Below are 7,828 nucleotides of genomic sequence, written 5' to 3'. Positions count from 1 at the left end.
CCAAACCTCTGGTCCTAGCCGTCTTCTGCCTACTTGACTGCGCCTGCGCTGGACAGTGTGGAGCAGGCTGGGAAGAGGCGTTTCCTTGGAAGTAGGTCGCTGTGCCGGTTACCTGTTGCACTGCTGGGATGCTTGCTGCGGCTCTGGGTGACACCTTTGCCACCTCACCTGTTCTGGCCTTCTGAGCCTCTCAACCTTCCCATTCCGGCCCTGTAAACTCCTGCGCCCCTCCGCCTGCCTGTGTCGGATCCCAGCTGCGCTCCCCTTGCTTCTTTCTGGGGCTCCCCTCCACCTCCTTACCCTGCTGAGCTTATCCAAAACGCCGCAGACGTGGGCACTAGGCTGATTATATGTGTTGTGGCATTTTCTCGTCCTGTACTTAAGACATGAAACAAAAGTTAAGAACCTTAATTTTTTTTTTTTTTTATGTTCTACTATATAGTGCGTGCGCTGGTCAGATAGAGAAAGTGAGAAATCACCCACCAGGGGACTTGGCCACTCTGCAATTCTTTCTCCTCCATTCTTTTCTTCAGATCTTGGGCACTCACTCAGTAATCACCGGTGGTGATTTTAAAGTTGAAAATCCAGACTCGAACTACATTGTCAGCCCTGGGGGATCCAGCTCCTTAGCTTCCCCAAAGGTCCCAGGTCCAAAAATGCTCTAGAGATTGAAGTTGATTGCAGGCTTCCATGCTACCGTTCCAACTTGCATGATACATTTCAGCCAAGGGCTATCTTCTTTACCTAAATGTTCACTTTTTTTCCGCTTAAGGTTTTGCTTGTACAGTGTGGTGGTTAAGGTGTTGTACTTCCACTTGGTTTGACATCAGTGTGAGTCTCATACCCGGTGGCTGCAAACACTTCTCTATTCTTTCAGGGTTTGGAGCACGCATACACACCTTGCCATACACACATTGCCCGGAGTGAATTTCAAACCTCCAGGTCCGAGACTCAAACCACAGTGGACCATGTGGGAATTCGGTGCCTTAAGCGCCATACCACCTGCTGGTCCCAGTGTTCAGTATTTCTTAATCCCTGCTGGGGCAGTATTATCACAACAGCTGAGTGTTCTGATTGACCTGCCCCCAGACGTCAGCCCAAATTTGTCTGATGGCAAAACCTGGGCTATTTCCACTACAACACTTGATACATGGCCTCTCTGTTCTTCTACACCTTTTTTTTTTTTACTTTTAAATAGTTTTATTGAGGTATTTTGTTAACATAAAAACAAACCAAAAAAGCCTGCGTATATTTAAAGCATGCAGTGTAATTCCTGCCCACTTGTCATTCCTCCTCCCAGGCATAACCTACCATACCAATTCCTCAGAAAACCATGCATCTACTTTGGTCGCTGTAGATTTGTGGCATTTTATAGAATTATACATAAATGGAATTATATATTATGTGTTTGTGGGGGAGGGATAAGGGCAATCAGGGTTATTTCGAAATTCAGCAATAGTTTGTTCCTTTTTATTAGTGACACCATAACATTGATATACCACAATTTGTTTATTCATTTATCAATTGTCAAACTTTTAGATTGTTTCCAACTATTACAAATAAAGCTTTTATTGACAAGGGTTTACAAGCCTTTGAATGAACATATGCTTTTACTTGGATTACTACCTAGGAGTGAAATGGCTGAGTTGTATGATAGGTATATGGTTAACTTTTTAAAGAATTATTTATTATTATTTTTTAATTTGCTATAAGTCATGCACACTCAACAGAGAAAGACAGACAGAGAGAGGGAGGGAAAGTGAGAAAGCAAGCCTTCAAGTCCAGGACTTGAACTACAATTGATTAACCACAGCCCCTGATTAATTTTTTAAGAAACTGCCTATTTTTCAAAATAGTTATTCTCATATATATATATATATATATTAGCAGTGAATAAAAATTCCAGGTCCTCCATAGTCTCCCCAACATTTATTAGACATTCTAAAAGGTGTGTAGTATACCTTGTTGTAGGTTTAATTTGCATTTATCTAATAATGATTTTGAGTATTCTTTCATGAGATCGCCACCCATAGTTCTTTTTGGTGAAGTGTCCATTGAAATATTTTGCCCATTTTGGGGGGACCAGCAAAAAGTGTGGTGGTTAAGGTGTTGTACTCCCACATGGCCAACCATGGTTCGAGTCCCAGACCTGGCAGCTTGCTTTCTCACTTTATCTCTCTGGTCAAATATTTTTAAATAATAATAAATAAAATTCAAATGAAATAATTGTTTTTAAAAATAAATATTTTGGGACCAGCAGGTGGTGTGGGAGTTCAGTGCTCTTTACCACCACATGACCAACCGTGATTTGAGTCCCAGACCTGGAAGTTTTCTCACTTTTCCTCTCTCTCTGTCTCTCTCTCTTTTTCTCTCTCTCTGTGTCTCTCTCCAGAAATATTAAAATAATAATAAATAAAGATAAATAAAACAATTCTAAGATAAATATATTGCTCATTTTAAAAATTAGGTTCTCGGGACCAGCAGTTGGCATAATGGCTGTGTCGCTGGACTCCCATTTGGTTGACTGCGGTTCAAGCCCCAGACCTGGTGTCTTAAACTCACACCAGGCACATGTATGTGCATACCCAAGATCCCGAGAGGAGAATGGAGGAGAAGCGATTGCGGTGTGGCCATCTCCCCTGGGGTATGATTTCTTGTTTTCTGTCTTTCTGTCTCTGTCTTTCTGGCAAGTGCATGCACCCTATAGCAAAAATCTCTCAAAAAAAATTAGGTTCTTTATTTTCTTACTATAGAGTTTTGAAAATTATTTACATAATTTAGATATGTCTTTATAGTTGTGTGATTCATGAATATTTTCTTCCAGTTTGTGTTTGTTCTTTTATTTTCTTAAAAGCATGTCTTAGGGCCAGCATGTAGAGTGGTGGTTAAGGTGCTGGACTCCCTATATGGCTGACCACAGTTCAAGTCCCAGACCCCGTGACTTGAAAATCATGCCAGGCGCATGTGCAGTCATGCCCAAAATCCCAAGAGGAGACTGGAAGAGAAGGAACTGAAGCATGGCCATCCCCCTGAGGGGGTCATTTCTTACTTTCCCTCTCACTGTCTCTCTCTGGTAAGTGCACACACTCTATGGACAAAAAGAAAAAAAGGCATGCTTTAAAAGCAGACATTCTTAATTTTAATAAAATTTAATCTATCAATTTTTAAATTTATACATTGTGCTTTTGTGCCATATCTAAGAAATCTTGGGAACCAGCAGTTAGCGTAATGGCTATGTCGCTGGACTCCCACGTAGTCGACCGCGGTTCGTGTCCCGGACCCGGTGGCTTAAAACTCACGCTGGGCGCGTGTGCGTGCGTGCCCAAGATCCTGAGAGGAGAATGGAGGAGAAGGGATTGCGGCGTGACCATCCCCCCTGGGGGGTGATTTCTCGCTTTCTGTCTCTATGTCTCTCTCTGTCTGTCTGGCGAGCGCACGCGCCCTACAGTGAAAAATCTCTCCAAAAAAAAAAAAATTAAAAAAAATTAACAAAAATTAAAAAAAAAAAAAGAAATCTTTGCCTAGCCCAAAACCCCAAAGTTTGTGTGTTTTTAAAAACTTTAAATTTTTTTTTTGCTACAGTGTGCAGGCGCTCACCAAAGAGAGAGAGAGAGAACAAAAGTAAGAAAACACACCCCCGGGGGGAGGGAATGGACACGCCACAGTCCCTTCTCTTCCATTCTTCTCTTAGGATTTTGGGGATGCATACATATGCACCTGTTGTGGTTTTTTGTTTGTTTGTTTGTTTGTTTGTTTGTTTGAGAGGGTTTTGCTATAGGGTGCATGCGCTTGCCAGACAGACAGAGAGATAAAAAGCAAGAAATCACCCCCCTAGTGGGAGGGCCACGCCACAATCCCTTCTCCTCCATTCTCCTCTCAGGATCTTCGGCACGCACACACACACGCACCCAGCGTGAGTTTAAGCCACTGGGTCCAGGACTCAAACCACAGTCAACTACATGGGAATCCAGCAACATAGCCATTACGCCAACTGCTGGTCCCATACCTGTTGTGTTTTTCAAGCCACCGGGTCCAGGACTCAAACTGCATAATCAACCATGTAGGATCCAGTTGTCTTAACCACCATGCCACCTGGTTGGCCCAGCCCCAAAGATTTTTTTTTCTTGGAACTTTATAGTGCTAAGTTCAAAGTGTATGTCCATAATTTACAGTGTATTAATTTTTATATATATGGTAAAATATGGATCAATATTATTGCATATCCATATTCATTTATTTCAACAATTTGTTGAAAAGATTATCCTTTCTCTGAATTGTCTTTGCCATTTTGTTGAACAGCAACTGGTCATATAAATGTGAGTTTATTTATGGAATCTTTGTTCTGTTCATCGATCTATTTATCTGTTTTGATAATAAACCCTAACTGATACCACACAGTCTTCATTATCATGACTTTATAATAAGTACTTAAATCAGGTAGTTTTAATATTCCAACTATTTTTTCTTCAAGTTATTTTGGCTATTCTATGTCCTTTGCATTTCTAAATTAATTTTAGAGTCACCTTGTCCATTTTAACAATAAAAAAAATGCCTGCTGCGGGAACCAGCAGTTAGTGTAATGGCTATGTCGCTGGACTCCCACGTAGTCGACCACGGTTCGTGTCCCGGACCCAGTGGCTTAAAACTCACACCGGGCGCGTGTGCGTGCGTGCCCAAGATCCCGAGAGGAGAATAGAGGAGAAGGGATTGCAGCGTGACCATCCCCCAGGGGGTGATTTCTCACTTTCTGTCTCTCTGTCTCTCTCTGTCTGGCGAGCGCACTCACCCTATAGCGAAAACTTCTCAAAAAAAAAAAAACGCCTGCTGCGATTTTGATTGGAACTGATGGACTCTATAGATCAATCTAGAGAAAACTGATAAACATCAGTAAGTGGTACAGTGGTTATAGTGCCTGATTCTCACATGGCTGACCGCGGTTCAAGTCTTTCTTGCTCTCTCTTTCTCTCTCTCTCTCTTTCTGGTGAGTGCACATGGCCTATAGCAAAATTAATAATAATAAATTAAATTTTTAAAAAATCAAGTTGCGAGGGCCAACAGGTTGTGTGGCAGTTAAGGTGCTAGATTCCCACATGGCCAATGACAGTTTGACTCCTCAACATGATGGCTTGAAAATCATGCCCACAGGCCAGCAGGTGGTGTGGTGGTTAAGGCACTGGACTCCCACATGATCAAACACAGTTCAGGTCCCAGACCTGGTGACTTGCTTTCTCACTTTCTCTGTGTCTCTCTCTGGTCTAATTAAAAAACAACAATAATAAATAAAATAATTATTTAATAAATAAATAAATAAAAAGAAAATCACACCCGTTGCATATATGCATGTGCCCATAATCCCAGAAGGAAAATAAAGGAGAAAGGATGGCAGCATGGTCATCTCCCTGGGGGACGATTTCTTACTTTCCTTCTCTGTGTGTCTCTTTGGCAGCTGCACACACCTTATGGAAAAAACCTGAAAAAAGAAATCAAGTCTTGGGCCAGCCAGTGGAATGGTGGTTAAGACAGCTGGGTTTCACAAGGTCTACTGTGTGGTTCAAGTCCCAGACCTGGCAGTTTGAAAATCACACCAGGCACATATGCGTGGATGCCCAAAATCCTGCGAGAAGAGTGGAGAAGAGTTTGTGTCACGGCCACACTCTTTGGGGAGTGCCTTCTCACTTTCCCTCTTTCTCTCTCTTTATATACATCTATCTTTTTTTTCTCTGTCTCTCTGGCTAGTGCATGCACACTAGCAAATAAAAAAAAAGTGAGGCCAGCAGGTGGCGTGGTGGTTAAAGCACTGGACTTCCATATGGCTAACTGCGGTTCGAGTCCCAGACCTGGTGGCTTGCTTTCCCACTTTCCCTTTCTCTCTCTCTCACCCAATTAAAAAATAATAACAAATTAAATTAAATAAATAAGTCTTTAAAAAAAGAAGTCTTTTGGGACCAGCAGTTAGCGTAATGGCTATGTTGCTGGACTCCCATGTAGCCGACTGCAGTTCACGTCCTGGACCCAGTGGCTTAAACTCATGCCAGGCGCGTGTGCATGCATGCCCAAGATCCTGAGAGAAGAATGGAGGAGAAGGGATTGCGGCATGACCATCCCCCCGGGGGGTGATTTCTCACTTTCTGTCTCTCTGTCTCTCTCTGTCTTTCTGGCAAGTGCACGCGCCCTATAGCAAAAACCTCTCAAAAAAAAAAAAGAGAAGTCTTTTAATCTATGGATATGTATATCTCTCCATTTACTTAGGTATTCTATCATTTCTCTAAGAAAAGTTTTGTATTAATAGTTTTCATGTACAACTTTGCATATTTTTGATCATATTTATCTCCAAGTATTTCACACATTTTATGCTATCATAAATAAATAGTATTATTTATTTATTTAAAGGGTTTTTTGGGTTTTTTTTTTTAGTTCTTTTGTTTGTTTTGTTTTTGGCCATAGGGCATGTGTGCTCACCAGAGAGAGGGAAAGTGAGAAGTTACACCCCTGGGGAATGGCCATGCTGCAGTATCTTCTCCAGTCTCTTCTCAGGATTTTGGTCATGAATGTACACACACCTGGCATGATTTTCAAGCCGCGGGGTCCAGGATTCGCAGTCATGTAGGAGTTCAGTGCCTTGACCACCACGCCACCTGCTGGCCCCAAAAGAATTATTTTTAAGTTCCTTAGACTTAATTGCTAATATAGAGAAATGTGACTGATTTTTGTATATTGATCTTATGTTCTGAAACTTGCCAAACTCACTTACTAGTTTGAGTAAGTTTTTATACATTCTGTGTAATTTTCTATGTAGAAAATTTTGTTGTCTGTGAATAAAGACCAGTTTCTTCATCCTTCCCAACCTGGTTGTCTTCTTTCTTTTTCTTGCCTATTGCACTGCTAGAATCTTCAGTACAACTCAGTGGAGGAATGAATGACCTTTTTAATAAATGAGGCTAGGTTGACTGGATATTCACATAAGAAAACCATAAACTTTACTTCTACCTAATACCATATATGAGAATGAATTTAGGGCTAGCCCCACAGCTCAGTGGTTAAACACTGTGTATAGGGTACCAGATCCCACATGGCTGACTGTGGTTCAAATCCTGGCTTGAAAAAACATGCCTTGCATGTGTGCCCAAAATCCTGATGGGAAGGAGAAATGGAGGAGAAGAATTGTGGCATGACCAGGCCCCCTCTCTCTTTCTCTTTCTTTCTCTCTCTCTCTCTCTGTCTTGTGAGCGTATGTAGCCTCTGGCAATAAAAAACAAAATAATAATAATAATTTGAGAAACATTATAACCTAAATGTGAAAAGCAAAACAAGGGGCTGGCAGGTAGTGTGGTGGTTAAGGTGCCATGGTTCAAGTCCCAGACATGGTGGCTTATTTTCTCACTCCCTCTCCACTTTACTCTCTTGCTCTGTCCCTCTCTGGTCAATTTAAATAAACAAATAAACAAAGTTAAATAAAATAATTCTTTAAAAAAATAAAAGAAAACCAACATAACACTGTTAAAGATATACCAGGGCCAACAGATGGCATGGCGGTTAAGGCACTGGACTCCCACATAGCTGACACCGATTCAAGTCCTGGGCCTGGTGGCTTGCTTTCTTATTTTCCGTCTCTCGGTGATCACATGTGCAAATTTAAAAATAATAAGAAGAAGTCAAAGAACTCTTTAAAAAAAAAATTAAATTAAAGTTAAAATGACAGAGGAGATACCACTACAAAGCAACACTTCCAAATCTTACCACGGTACCACTTTGAGAAACTGGCAGGCATGGGAACCAGCAGTTAGCGTAATGGCTATGTCGCTGGACTCCCACGTAGTCGACCGCGGTT

The sequence above is a fragment of the Tupaia chinensis genome, unplaced genomic scaffold (assembly GCF_000334495.1).
Source record: "Tupaia chinensis unplaced genomic scaffold, TupChi_1.0 Scaffold145396_1, whole genome shotgun sequence".
Taxonomy (NCBI): domain Eukaryota; kingdom Metazoa; phylum Chordata; class Mammalia; order Scandentia; family Tupaiidae; genus Tupaia; species Tupaia belangeri.
Note: the sequence above shows the minus strand (reverse complement) of the source record.